Raw genomic sequence first — 15,252 nt, 5'->3', positions numbered from 1 at the left:
TCTGAAGTTAAGTGTCTAGAGCTGGGGGCACTTAAAACTACAAGCTGGAGCCTAAAGCATAGCAGATACCTGCTCTGGGGACAAGGCAAAAGGGCAAGGCTCCCATTTATACCAGGTCTGGCCAATCCAGAGAATTATTGCAGAGATAAATGTTGCAGACCCAATTCCCTTTTACCCCTGGAGAGAGTGGTAGAGAGTGAACAAAATAGATCACAAAAGGGTGTGCTGGATAAAATAGGACTTTAAATTTATTCCCCGCCACCCAACTGGTTTGGATGACTGTAAGGAGGAAAAACGGTGACAAGGTCATTCATGGATCAAAAAGGAAAAGATAACTATGAAGGAAAGATAGAAAATAGATAGCTTTAATAAAGCAGAACTAAATGTAGGCTTTTCATATTTTGCACCAGACAAAGGAATTAAGACAGAGTAGAAAGTATGCCTGTGTGTGCCTCTGTGTGTGTCTGAAACTATTACCAAAGAGGAAATGGAATAACAGACTTGAGAGACTAGAGGCTTGAACAAACTAAAGAGGATTTGTGTGTGTGTTTGTGTGTGTTTGTGTGTGTATGTGAAGAAAGAGAGCAACAGTAGATAGGTCATCAAAAAGCGAATCCTTAGCCTGAAACAACATACCAAACAATTAATGGCAACAATGGGTTTCAGCACTATAGCAACATGCAATAATTCAACAGACAGCTGCAAAATAAAAATTATTCAGTGTGCTGTTTCATATGGCGCTGCAGCCAATGAAGGATTCTTAAAAAAAAGATTTATCTGCATGGTGACATGAAATAAGTATGGTGGTAAAGTAGATGTATAACTATGGCAATCTGGAGTAAACAGGGTATGTTTATCCACTTGGCTCCAAATATTAAAAACTGTAGGTGATCGGGAATCAGCATATATTTGAAGGAATGCAGAAACGCCAACTCAACTTGCATACTGATTCAACATGCTTGCAAAGAATTTCCTTCCACCTACAGCAGGCATCTTCTAGTATGCATGGCTTCCAGTCAAACAAAAGGACAAGTTATTTCAGCTGCAAACGTAAGTTAATGCAGGAATGGTTTTGCTTGGCGCACTGGGAGGCAGTAGTGCTGCCAGGGTAGCACTTTGGGGTAGAAGCCCAGGACCCTACTCAACACAATGAGTAGGAGAGCTGGCTCATCACACTTTACCAACTGAGTAAAATGATAAACATTACCATCTAAACCAGTGGTCCTCAACCTTGGGCCTCCAGATGTTTTGAGACTACAGTTCCCATAATCCCCGACCACTGGTCCTGCTAGCTAGGGATCATGGGAGTTGTAGGCCAAAAACATCTGGAGGCCCAAGGTTGAGGACCACTGATCTAAACAACTAAGTTGAGAGTCTAAAAGCTGCCTAACTGTACCACTGGTATGTCTGTGTGAGAGAGAAAGGGAGAATAAATGCCACTTAGGGAAAACTAAAGGGATCAATATCCGTTACTTTATAATATATAAAGGACCAAAATTAGTCTTCTGCAAAATGTTTTGCTTATATTTCTAAAACTTTACTTGCAGTGCAAAACCCACAGAGTTCAATAGCGCACACACAGAAACACTACAATCAGAGTTTAGGACTGCACCTTTGTACTATTTGTAGGGAACATGCATCTTCCAATGTCGCAGGCCATAATAGTGCCTTCAAGTTAGGAATTCAGTTCATGAGAGAAAGAGCAGTACTGTACTGTATAGACCAAATGTATCACTTCTCACAGTCCCTGCATGAGAACATTGAAATGGTACAATCCCTGTGTAAGAGCTAGGCCACCTCAACTACACATATCTAACCAACATTACCATTTAAACCTCTCTCTGCTTCTTCTAGAGGGACCCAGGTGGCGCTGTGGTTAAACCACTGAGCCTAGGGCTTGCTGATCAGAAGGTCGGCGGTTCGAATCCCTGTGACGGGGTGAGCTCCCGTTGCTCGGTCCCAGCTCCTGCCAACCTAGCAGTTCGAAAGCACGTCAAAATGCAAGTAGATAAATAGGAACCGCTACAGCGGGAAGGTAAACGGCGTTTCCATGTGCTGCTCTGGTTTGCCAGAAGCGGCTTTGTCATGCTGGCCACATGACCTGGAAGCTATACGCCGGCTCCCTCGGCCAATAATGCGAGATGAGCGCGCAACCCCAGAGACGGTCACGACTGGACCTAATGGTCAGGGGTCCCTTTACCTTTACCTTTACCTTTACCTGCTTCTTTACACCCTCTTTTTATCTGTTAAGAAGCAATTCCCTCGCCATACAACAAATTTCATTCCCCACCCCCTTTCCAGTTCCCCAGGCACCGTAATAGTTGTGAGCTTACTCTCTCTAAATCATGTTTAACTAGCCACAAAATTAGCTGAAGTAAGCTCCCTTTCCACTGCCATATATACACTGGCTCTTTGATCTGCCCTGAAAGTTTATCTGCTTTATTATAGAGTACCTTAAAAAGGTAAAGGACCCCTGACAGTTAAGTCCAGTCACAGACGACTCTGGGGTTGCAGCGCTCATCTCGCTTTACAGGCCAAGGGAGCCAGTGTTTGTCCACAGACAATTTTTCCGGGTTATGTGGCCAACATGACTAAGCCGCTTCTGGTGCAATGGAACACTGAAACCAGAGCAGCGCAAGGAAACGCCATTTACCTTCCCACCGAAGTGGTACCTATTTAGCTACTTGCACTTTTTGGCGTGCTTTCGAACTGCTAGGTTGGCAGGAGCTGGGACCAAGCAACGGGAGCTCACCCCGTCACAGGGATTTGAACCACCAACCTTCTGATCGGCAAGCCCAAGAGGCTTAGTGGTTTAGACAACAGCGCTACCCGCGTCCCATAGAGTACCTAAAGGTAAGGGGACCCCTGACCATTAGGTCCAGTTGTGGACAACTCTGGGGTTGTGGCGCTCATCTCGCGTTATTGGCCAAGGGAGCCGGCGTACAGCTTCCAGGTCATGTGGCCAGCATGACAAAGCCACTTCTGGCGAACCAGAGCAGCACACGGAAACGCCATTTACCTTCCTGCTGGAGCGGTACCTATTTATCTACTTGCACTTTGACGTGCTTTCGAACTGCTAGGTTGGCAGGAGCTGGGACTGAGCAAAGGGAGCTCACCCCGTCGCAGGGATTTGAACCGCCGACCTTCTGATCGGCAAGCCCTAGGCTCTGTGGTTTAACCCACAGCGCCACCCGCGTCCCTACTTGGAGTTAAACAAGTAGCATTGCCTTTTTGTTTACCATTGCCTGCAGCCAGTTTTGTAGTGTCTGTAGCTACAGCTTTCACTGCTCTCCACGACAAGGTTTGAGCACTTTTTGGTAAATATACACAAAGTGCATGTTTAATGGATTCTTCATATAGCACTGTCAGGAGGTACCCAAACCTACATTCATAGAATACCGTGTTTCCCCTTTTTTAAGACACCGTCTTATAACTTTTTTTCCTCAAAAAAACACACGGTGGCTTATTTTCAGGGGGTGTCTTTTTTAAAAAAAGTGCTGGTACAACTGGGTCCCACTGGCTCAGGACACTCGGTGCTCTCTTCCGCGCACATTATAAACACCACACTCTAGCCAACTGAGCTATCCAGGTTTTACTGTCAACCAGGCTGGCAGCAGCTCTCCAGGATTTCAAACTTGGGGGTACCTGGGGGTTAAACCTTGGATCCTTCTGCATACAGAGCACAGGGTGCTCTCCCACTCTGTTATGGTCTTTTCCATTTTCTGCCTCTTCTATTTTTTCCCTTTCCCCTCCTACCCATCCTGAGTCAAGGGCTCTCCTTCCTTGGAGGCTTTTAAGCAGAGGCTGGATGGTCACCTGCCTCGGAGACAGATGTGCACACAGGGGGGGGGGAATTTGTGAGGTGGATTTAAACTTTGCAGGATGCCGGAGCAGGAGGTACACACAAAGCTGCCCACCGTCATGTCGGTGTAGGTAGGACCGCGTTGGTCACAGTCGAAGCACTTGCGGTTGGGCGGGAAGCTGCTCATCTCCCTCAGCAGCTTCTGGTGCTTTTCCTCCTGCTTCCATGGCTTCGGAGGCGGCCGGGGGTGTGTGCGCGTGGAGGTATAGAGGCTGCTCCCCGGGCTCTCTCACGCCGGCCGGGGAATGAGGAGGGAGGCCGTGACCCGTCCCGCTCCGAGACGCTTGTGAGGGAAGCGCGAGGGGGACGAGGCTTGGGCCGATGCCCCTGGCGCGCGCGCGCAACCCCGACTGACGGACCAACTGAGGGAAGGGAGGGATGAAAGGGGAGGAGGGGGAGGGCAGCGGCTTCGGCCCTCAGTGAGGAGGCGGGGCGGCTGAATGACGAGCCGAAGCGGAACCTTTTCTCTGTCGGGGGGGGGGGAAAGAGACGCGCGCGCAAACACACACAGACGCGCGCGCGCAAACACACACCCCGACCGAGAGAGAGAGAGACGCACGGGGGAGAGAGAGAAAGAGACGCACACACAGAGAGAGAGAGTGCGGCTGCAGCGCTGACAAAGCACGAAGCAGCGCTGCACTTAGGGGAAGATGGCCAGGGAGGGGGGCTGCGGGGTCAAGGCAACGTGTGAAAGGGAGGGATGGCGAGGAAGAAGTGGGGAGTGAATTGATCGGGGCTTTAACATGCCCGCACGCGCAAAAGGGAGGCTCGGAATGTGGAGATCGGTTCTGGCTGCTTCTCTTAAAGTGCGCAAGCAACGAACCTCTCTCTCTTTCCTCCTGCCACTCGTGCCCTTGGTGCTCCGTGCGGCGCTGCTTCGTGCTTTGTCAGCGCTGCAGCCGCCGCCGCTTTCGGGCACCGACCCGACCCCGCAGGCTTCCTCCTGCTGCCGCGGCCGGCATTGCAGGAGCTGGGTCCTGCTGGCTGGTGCTCCGTGTGGCAACGTCTGCACGCTTTATCGGCACTGCAGCAGCCACCGCCGCTTCCGGGCACTGACCCGACCCGGCAGGCTTCCTCCTCCTGTCGCGGCCGGCATGCTGGGTCCTGCTAGCTGGTGTGGAAGTATGGCTTATTTTCGGGGTATGTCTTATAGCTCTCAAATGGTTAAAAACCCTGCCATGGCTTACTTTCTGACTACGTATTAAAAAAGGGGAAACACGGTAATTAATAATAGCTTAGCTGTCAAAATATCTTTATTTACAATGTATTCCTTACCTTCACAAAGTTTAATCTTCTTATATACGGGCCCACTCAGGCTTTTCCAAAGTATCAAAACTTTGCACGGATCGGTATGCCAATTAATGCTCTTCTTTCCAGCTGTTTAGGAGAAAAAAGTGATAGTGTTTTAGTTTAGGAAGACAGTTCTCTAAATTTATAGAGCAGAATTAAGTTTCATTCAGGTTCAGTAAGGTTTTCTCCCAGGTAAGCAGGGACAAAATTGCAGCCTTCTTGGCTTTAGTATTTTTGAACTGTTTTAAATTGAAATATTTTGTATATTGAATATTGAAATATTTTGAATATTGTATTGTTTATTGCTTTGAGTCCTTGTGGTAAAACTGTGTACATACTATTATATATATATTTACATTGCTAATGTTAAAACACAATCCATAGGTCATCTCATCATCTAACATGATCAAACAAGCCATGGCTTGTTTCTCCAAAGCTTGTCTTGTCTGCCATAATGCCAAACCACAGTGACAAACCAACCAGAAAACAAACTCTGGTTAATTTGCTGGACTAGGTTCAGGTGTTCTAACAAACCACAGTTTAACTAATCAAACCATAGTTTAGCATAGTGTGTGAACCAGGTCAATGGAGATTTAATTCAACAAAATACAGTCTTGCTAAACGGATCATGGCCTCCCCAAAGAATTCTGAGAATTATAGTTTAGTGAGAGTATTTAAGAATTTCATTACAAATTCCTAGACTTCTCATAGGAACACAGGAAGCTGCCTCATTCTGAGTCGAGACGATTGGTCCACTAGGTTAACATTCTTTACATTGACCAGAGGTAGCTCTCTTTAGGTTTCATACAGGGGACATTTCCAGTCCTACCTAGAGATGCCAGAGACTGGACCTTCTGCATGCAAAGAAGTGCTCTACCTCTGAGCTGCAATCCTTCTGCAAACTTCAATGAACTAAGCTGCCAGGGGACTATTGTTTTAACTACTGGAGTACCGGTACATTGCATAAATATGCCTGAAGTGTTGCCTTCTATATGACACACAGACAGCAGCAATAGTTTTTAGTATAAATAAAACAGCCACTAAATGTGAAGGCTGAAAACTCAAACCTCCGCCTACTATGTTGGGACAATGTCCCCGTTTCCCAGCGTCTCTTTCCCTGACACCGATTGCAATAGCGCTATTCTAACTTTACTGGCAGAGGTGTCAAGAGTACAGCACTCTGGCAACAAAGAACCTGTTGTAACTGAGAGACGACAATTCAATTATTTCTCAGGCTTCCCTCTAGAGGTAGTGACCCTTTTTGGAGCCTGTCATCACAAGCCTATCACGTTTCTTTCTATTCTTTTCATCCTGAAGCTTAAACGACTTCTAGTTAGCCAGTTGCCAACCAAAGACAATGCAAGACCCTGGAGCCTCATCCAATTCTGGGTGGTTGGGAGTTACTCTAAAAATCATTAGGCTATTTCCCCATGACTTGGGGCCAAATACAAGATACATGAGTTACATGTCTACATAGTTTTTAGGACTATTTAAGCCATGCCTCTTTCTTCACAAAAAACAGTCACCAAGTTCCCCCGATCTGCATCAGGACTGCAGTACCAGGGTGAGGGGGGGGAGGCTTTCAACCCTTCCCTCTGTGCTCTTTTCCCACCCAAAATGGTCCCTGAAGGCAGCTGCAGTAAATAGCAACTTGTGAAAGATGTTCAGCAGCGAAGCAACACAAGAGAAAACTTAACCCACCATGCTGTGTTTCCCTTTCAGATTGTGCCCCTCACCAACTGCTTTGCCTTTGGAACATGACATGCCCAGTCCCCAAGCAGATTATTTAAATTCCCCGCCCACGTAAAATTGGTCCAAGACACCTTGCAAATATCTGAAAATGAAGCTGGTTGGCCACTGTGAGAACATGATGCTGACCTAGATAGACCTTTGGCCTGAAGCAGCAGGTCTTTTCCTATCTTCTAAGGAGGCCATGAAGTACACCTCAACACAGTAAAAGCACCTGTCAAAAAAAGTTGGAGAACTTGTCCAGAATATCCCAATTACTAGAAGAGCCCGAAAGGGAAACATGTCCCTTAGCTCAACAGTTAAGACTCAGGACATTAGTTTTACCTCATAAAAAGGTTAAAAAAAAATGTACAGGGGAGGAAAATGTTGGGCCATGGAAGTTCTGTTGCCACTTCACACACTTGAATTAACATGGTGCTGGGAGGGAATTCCCTATAGCATGCCAGGAAAGTGCTTCGTCTGGACAACGCAAGCTTTATTTATTAAAGTGTGCTATATGGTATACAGGAGTAGCTAAAAGGATCCCTTGATGTTTCATAAGCCTGAACTGCCTCTGTAGTTAGAGAAAGTGGGGATCTTGTAAATTAATCACTCCTGACTAGCGCCAGTGAGGCTTCTTTCCTTAACGGGTAAGAAACAAAAGCTCTTCACACATTTAATTGTTTCTGCTTCCTCCTGCGGTGAAAAGTGGTCGACCTACATGTGGTTATCACATCAGCAAAAAGAACTCAAATGTTCCTTTAGGAAGCAAGGCCTAACTTTTGAAATGAACTGTAAGAAATAATGCAACACTGCAATACATACTCCCAGGAGGGTAAAAACTAAGTGGGCCAATATATAGGGTATACAGAGGTCTCACGATTAGCTATTACTAGTTCAGGAGCCAAAGAAGCATGCAACTAGGGGCCCTTGCAAGGGCCCCCCGACACCAAGCTTTATTGTTAAATAAATAAATCTCTAGAATGAAAGTTATGAAGCTAAATGTGCAGGTATCCTTCTGTACTATTTCTGTGAGATTAGCCAGTCCTGCTGCTCCCACCTTCAAGTGCTTTTAGCCAATGAGTGAAATCAAGACTGTGAATGATGAGTGGGGTTGTTTGGACATGAGGCGCAAGGAATCCCTGGGATCTTGAAGAGCTGCTATTTTCCTCTCCCCTTTAGTGCACTCTTATTGCTTCTGCCTTATTTTCTAGTCCTTGGATTCTCAAGGACCTACTTAGATTGCCCTTTCTTTCTACAAAGCAACCAGGATGCATCATTCCTATGATTGGTTTGCCTGAGATCAAGTTCAACTCCCCAGAAGTTGTTTTCTGTAAATATTACCACACAGTAAGTGTGAGTGGAGGTTAAAAAAAATCCCCCCTCCAAAAAAATGAAAAGTACAAAATGTCAAAACTTTGCAAAGAGGCTTAGGAATGTCTCCTGAAATACAGGTACACATTTAGAATATATATATATATATATATATATATATATATATATATATATATATATAATGTAAAATGTCCCCGTTCGTACACTGCTAGCTACCTCCGAAACCGCTTGACCGATTGCGTTGAAATTTTGACACAACATTGCATTCCAATACGTGAGTGCTTATATAAACTTAAGAGTATATAGATGTCACACCTGTGACAGGTAAACACCTGATTTTCTGTAAAAATTGCGCCCTCTATTGGACGTCAAAGGAACAGATGGCATATCCTTTTGTGTAAGAATGTCACCATCTGTTGGCCATCTACGGATCAGATCCTATACAACATATTTCCTCCTAGGATGCCACGGGGAACCTGGGGGCGGGGGAGAATCGGAATATAGAGCTTGGAACCTTCTGTGATGATAAACGAACCAGGAAGTCACTAATTCGTATCACAGCTCACCGCTTCCATGTTTGACTCACCCTTCAGCACCGCTGACACCCCCCCACCCCCTCCTCCTAGTTCCAGATAGCCTACAAGACTCTCACTCAGGCAAGTGAAATAACCCCGTGAGGAAAGTGAATAGGATAAATGAGCAAAGCTTAACAAAATCCCATAGAGCCCAGACCTAAATACATAGTGTGAATGCAACTTCATTGAAATGAATAGGGCTTACTTCCTTTAGCATTTAGGAAAGAGGTATGCTACCTCCCTTCGCCAAATTGTGTTGCTGTGAGGTTACACCAAGCCTAAACTTGATCAACATCTCTAAAATTACCTGAACAGAGTGGTGAATCCAGGGAACTTAATGGAATATGGAAAAGAGGTATTTGCAGCATATCCACTAGTTTTGTTTTATAAGTTTTCATTTTATAAGAGAGTGGGAGGGAACAGGGTAGAGGCAATGTTACAATTGGCACACACAGGCTTTTTTATTTTACAAAAACAAAAATTTAAAATTAAAAGCTGTATAAAGGTAAAGGTAAAGGGGCCCCTGACTATCAGGTCCAGTCGTGTCCGACTCTGGGGTTGCGGCACTCATCTCGCTCTATAGGCCAAGGGAGCCGGCGTTTGTCCGCAGACAGCTTCCGGGTCATGCGGCCAGCATGACAAAGCTGCTTCTGGCAAACCAGAGCAGCGCACGGAAACGCCGTTTACCTCCCTGCCGGAGCGGTCCCTAATTATCTACTTGCACTTTGATGTGCTTTCGAACTGCTAGGTAGGCAGGAGCTGGGACCAGGGCCGTCTTAAGCGCCCCTGGCGCCGTGGAGTGACGGATCCCTCCGGCGCCCCCCCCCCCCGTTTCCCAGTGCGGTGGGCGGGCGGGCACAGCGCGCAGTGCGGCCACCACAGGCGCTGCTGCGCGGTGGGTGGGCAGGCACAGCATGGTTGCTGTGGGCGCAGCTGCGCAGCGAACCGGCAGACCGGCCGGCCAGCGTGCGGGCGCAGCTCGCGGTGCCCTCCTGGTGGGCCGGTGCTGTGGTGCCCTGCGCCACCCAGCCTAGCCGTAGGGACGGCCCTGGCTGGGGCCGAGCAACAGGAGCTCACCCCGTTGCAGGGATTCGAACCGCCGACCTTCTGATCAGCAAGTCCTAGGCTCTGTTGTTTAACCCACAGCACCACCTGGGTCCCTGCAAAGGTGTATACTTAATCACTATTAATATTATCTCACTTTCTTCTGTCTCATTACTGCCCAAGTACTCCAAATGACTGGAAACAGGTAAAATAGATATGAGGGTATGCACCACAAACAATCATTGATTTATCTTATAACCTTCAACTCATTTAAAAAACACCAACTGTTTCCAGTCATAGGTGACAACATCTGACTCGGCCCACTTGCCTGGTAGAGGCCGAGATCAAGCACAGCTTCTCACATTGACATTCCAGCATTCCATAGCAGCAGCGAATAATTTGTAACATTTCTATACTACCTGTTTGTAAATCAGTTTTGCAAAGGAGTTCTGTGGGCCTTATGAAGTAGTAATTCAACATAAATAATTAAAGAGAGCCAGGCAAATGGCCTATTCTTTCCTTTTATAACCAGAGGAGTATGACAGAAATACTCTCCCCACTGAGTAATTGGAAGAAAAACCTTTTGATAGGTAGTGCTCTAGACCACTGGTCCATGGCACACACACATTCATCCTTGTGTTATAGCAGATGGAAGATGCTTTGCAGCATACTCCTAATTTCAGTCTTGTCAGCCCATGATCCATTACAGCACAGAGTTGCTAAAGTGTTCCTGTCTTGTGGAGCCTCTCTCTCTCTCTCCAGAGAACAAACTGTGATCCGTAGCACAGTAATTAAACATGCTGTTTGCCTGATCTGACCTTCACAAAGTATTGCAATAAAGTCACTCACCCAGGGATAATAATTTGATTAAGCCAATGGAGTAACGGATTCATCACTACCATTGGCGGAAAGGTGAATGAGTTTATGATCACATAGTTGGGCTTAAGTTCAGAACAGTTCTGCAAAGTTTTCTGATCAATTGTTGATGGAGGTTGCTCTGCTGTAATGCTACATACTTATCCTGAAATAGTTATTGCATTTTATTTACACACACACACACACAAGAGAGAGAGAGAGAGAGAGAGAGAGAGAGAGAGAGAGCTCTATCCTACAGATTAAAGAATCGGTTTTCTTTCAGTATATAGATAAATCAGAAGTGTGGAACAAAGTTTAAACAGGGTCAGGGAAAAATCCAGAGAGTTTCTTAGACTCACAGAAGAAGCTTCCACTTGGCCAGAGTAGGTAATTTTTGATATTTTTTCTTTGAACATTGCAAGCAAACTTCATACAAGATAAAACACTGCTTTGTAACCTTCCCTTAATTTCCAAAGAAGTTTGCCATGTGATAAAGATGACAGCTATTTAAGAAAACCAACTCTAACCCCACCCCAAGCTTCATTAGTTCTTTGGCCAGTGAATGGGGATGGTAACACGAGGAGGAAAAGATTGTAATACGGAGACATCTAGAGAAGGAATTCTCCAACCCTCGTTTTTCTACATGGATATCACTACTGTGGAGGAAAAGGCCTAATGGACACATCTATGCAGTACTCATGAGTTGAAACAAAGGTAAAACTTATTATGAAGTACGATCCAACCACTGTTAAGCATCTTTTCATTTCCAAGGAGAGAGATTTCAAGTGCGCACTTACTGCTTAACTTGGCTAAATCATTCCTCTTGCGTGTTTTGTCATCCACAGTCTATGTGTGTTGACTCAACAGGCGCTGAGGTCAGTGGTAACTATGAAAGCTTGTATTGTACGTAAACAGAAGTTGGGCAGGACTTCAAAATGACTGATGGATTGCAACTGGCAAGCTGGTTACAGCACCTTGATAGATGCTTCTGTTTGCCTGGCACCAACACACATACTTCTTTTTTTTAACACCAAAGATGTTAGTATTTTCCCAGGCTTTTAAATATATGAATGAATGTTTCGCATGCTATTTATATGTTGTATTTTTATTTTATCTTTTTTTTTGTAAACTACCCTTGAAGGGCTACTTTCAGGCACTATAGATAATAAAATCCACACCACTTTGAAAACCTTGGGAGGTATCCTAGGTACCTTACCCTATAATTCAACTGGGGGGGGGGAACCAAAAAATCAACATTCAGCCTTTTTGCTATTCAGGTTTGTGTCTTTCTTGACCCAATACATCTGGATGCAGATAAAGCCAAGCAGATGATAAACATCTCTGCCATCCATAGCTTTTCAATTTGCATATTCGTTTTCCTCAGGAACCACCAGTTATTCCAAAGAGAGGGAGGGAGGGAGGGAGGGAGGGAAAGTAAAAGGCCATTGAATATTTTTACAGCCTTGTAAAGCAAGCAATTTTTCATTTTAATTATACGAGGAACTCATTAACGCTGTCTACGGCTCAGATGATTTAGTGGGTATACCCTGGATGTCTTTCCACATGGTCTGAAATCTAAATGTTAACTGGAGAAATATTTATTTCTAGACAATTGCTATTTGACAACTCCTGGCCTGCTAAAATCAATATGTCTGTGTTAGGTTAGAGCCGATAACTAATGAGGCTCAGCTGTCGGACTTGGCTGATAGCCCGGAACTGGAAGGGAGGCTTGCTTTGATAAAGGAACTGGCTGGGAGGGGTGAGTAAATGGCAGAAATAATTCAAACCTCAGAAGAGAGTTTGTCCGAGTCTGTTCCTAGTTCTTTAAAGTTACAGGAACGTAGGAGGGGAGGGTTACAGGATAAGAGGAAATGGCAATTACAGAGAGAGAGGCAGAGGGCGTTGTTCGAGCGTAGGAATAAAAGGAGGTGGACTCATGCTAGAGAGCTAGATGAGTCATCATCTGATTAACTAGTGGTCTTGAGCAGGAAGTTGCAGTCTTTCTTGTGGTTACTTGCCTTTGTTTTGTCTATTTGGAATAAATCTCACTATTTCCCAGTAGTGATGTATGGAAGTGAGAGCTGGACCATAAAGAAGGCTGATCGCCGAAGAATTGATGCTTTTGAATTATGGTGCTGGAGGAGACTCTTGAGAGTCCCATGGACTGCAAGAAGATCAAACCTATCCATTCTTAAGGAAATCAGCCCTGAGTGCTCCCTGGAAGGACAGATCGTGAAGCTGAGGCTCCAATACTTTGGCCACCTCATGAGAAGAGAAGAATCCTTGGAAAATACCCTGATGTTGGGAAAGATTGAGGGCACTAGGAGAAGGGGACGTCAGAGGACAAGATGGTTGGACAGTGTTCTCGAAGCTACGAACATGAGTTTGACCAAACTGCGGGAGGCAGTGCAAGACAGGAGTGCCTGGCGTGCTATGGTCCATGGGGTCACGAAGAGTCGGACACGACTAAACGACTAAACAACAACAACAACAATTTACACACAGACTGTGTGCTAGCCATTGCTGTTGCTTACAGCATGACTCATCTAACTTGCTGCTGAAGGGGAAGCACGTAGATTTAAGCAAGAATGGAAGAAAAGGGGAAGCAGCAACCGGCTGGGGATTTATCAGTCGGCGCAACAGCAATGGAGATGAAGTTAGAAGATAATACTGAAGCTCTCTGGGCAGAGAACCAAGAGTTGAAGGCAAGATTAGCACGGCTGGAAGGAGTGACCTCAGAACAAGCAAGACAACTCTCTGACTTATCTGGCAGGCAAGTGGCAAAGAATTTTGTTCCCCTTCCCCCACGTTTTAGTGGGAGCGGTGCAGAGTATGATTCATTTCGGGCTTCCTGCTTGTATTATTTAAGGCTTAAGGGAGAAGAATACAGAGATGATGATGCCAGAGTGGCCCTGGTGGTGGGGCTTTTGGAAGGGAAGGCGCGGCAGTGTATTGCCCCTTACCTAATGTCTAATGACCGAGTGCTCACCAACTTATCAGCCTTCTTGAAGCTTCTGGATAGCATGTTCAGGAATCCTGCACAAGAAGCAGAGTGGGAACAGGAGTTCTTGAGCCTTAAGCAAGGAAAGGGAACTGTAGCACAGTTCTGGTCCTCTTTTGTGAGACTTGCTAGACAACTAGGCTGGGAAGGAAAGGCCTTGGTTGGATTGTTTAAGGCGGGACTCAGTGAAGAGATTCGGGTGGAGTTGGCAAAAAATCCTGGGTTGAAGACCTTGGAGGAGGTGGCACAAGTCGCCTTGCAACTAGACCTGAGGTTCCAATCGCTGGACAGGTTGCGTAGGGGCCAAGGAAGGTCAGAGAGCCGCAGGACATTTGTGCCCTTAGAGCTGCCGGATTCACGAAGGGTGGAGGAAGAAGCACCCATGCAACGTAGTTCTATCAGAAGGGGTACAACACCTAGTATTACACACGCTGAGAGAGAGAGAAGGTGGAGAGATCGGTTGTGCTTTATCTGCGGCTCCCCCAATCACATGGCTCGTCAGTGTACTGTAGGAAGAAACCGAGGTGCGCTGTCTGGCACAAATGTAACAACACCTGGAGAGGGCATAGTGGAGCAGTCGGGAAACGAGATGACCCAGCCCGTTCTGGAGGCCTCGGGTTGGGGGAAAAGAGACCCGAAGGGCTTCCACCTGGACCGATCTTACCAGTAATTACAGCATTCGCAACGCTACGACTCCCAGATGGAAGGGGCGAGCGTGTGGAAGTTCTTATTGATTCGGGAGCCTCGACTGATTTTATAGACATGGACTTGGTGAGCAGGTTGGGAATAGAGACACAATCATTGGAAGAACCTTTAGAAGTTAGAACTATTGATGGTAGAGTGTTGCTGTCTGGCTGTGTGTCAGAGGCCACAATGCCAATTGGTCTAGAACTGCCAGGACACCGAGAGGTCATTGCATTCCATATCACCAGGTTGAACTCCTACCCCGTGATTTTGGGGATGAGTTGGCTATCCCGTCATGATCCGATGATCTCCTGGGGCCAGAGATCGATGACCTTTTCGTCGGTGTATTGCCGACTACATTGTTTGGGAATCAGGGCGGAGAAGAATGGTGAGGCCAATGGTACGCCAGACTGTGGTCCGCTCACTGGGGAAGAGAGACAAATACCCCCACAGTATAAGTCTTTTAGAGACGTATTCTGCGAGAAGGAGGCAGATCGGTTACCACCGCATCGCCAGTACGATTGCAAAATAGATCTGGTGCCAGGGGCCGAGATACCCGCCAGCCGTATCTACGCTATGTCAGAAGTGGAGTTGGCAGAATTGAGGGAGTTCCTGCGAAAAAATTTGGAACGGGGTTTCATACGGCCTACTAAGACTCCGGGAGGAGCTCCAATTTTCTTTGTGGATAAGAAGAACACTTCTGAGAAAAGACTTGTAGTTGATTACAGGAAGATCAACCAGCGCATGATTCCCAGTCGTTACCCGTTGCCACGAATTGGGGATTTGCTGGAAAGATTACGGTCGGCTAAAATTTTTACAAAACTGGACTTGAGGGGGGCATATAATTTGATACGAGTAAGAGAGGGAGATGAATGGAA

General features: G+C 46.2%; 1 protein-coding gene across 5 annotated transcripts in view; it reads right to left on the bottom strand.

Annotated features, from left to right (window-relative positions):
* The window catches only part of CRACD (capping protein inhibiting regulator of actin dynamics), a 149,183-nt gene that overhangs the window by 89,648 nt on the left and 44,283 nt on the right, over positions 1–15,252 (bottom strand). For 3 of the 5 annotated variants that reach the window (XM_060278798.1, XM_060278797.1, XM_060278799.1), the window contains exon 1: positions 5,138–5,236. The gene's annotated coding sequence lies outside the window, so the exon portion shown is untranslated. Of the gene's footprint in view, positions 1–5,137; positions 5,240–15,252 lie in introns of those variants that run through there. The other 2 variants (XM_060278801.1, XM_060278802.1) reach the window with 1 other exon arrangement.

Source organism: Zootoca vivipara, chromosome 9 (assembly GCF_963506605.1).
Source record: "Zootoca vivipara chromosome 9, rZooViv1.1, whole genome shotgun sequence".
In the NCBI taxonomy this organism is placed as follows: Eukaryota; Metazoa; Chordata; class Lepidosauria; order Squamata; family Lacertidae; genus Zootoca; species Zootoca vivipara.
The sequence above is the reverse complement of the archived record's forward strand: the minus strand, read 5'-3'. Positions and strand labels throughout refer to the sequence as shown.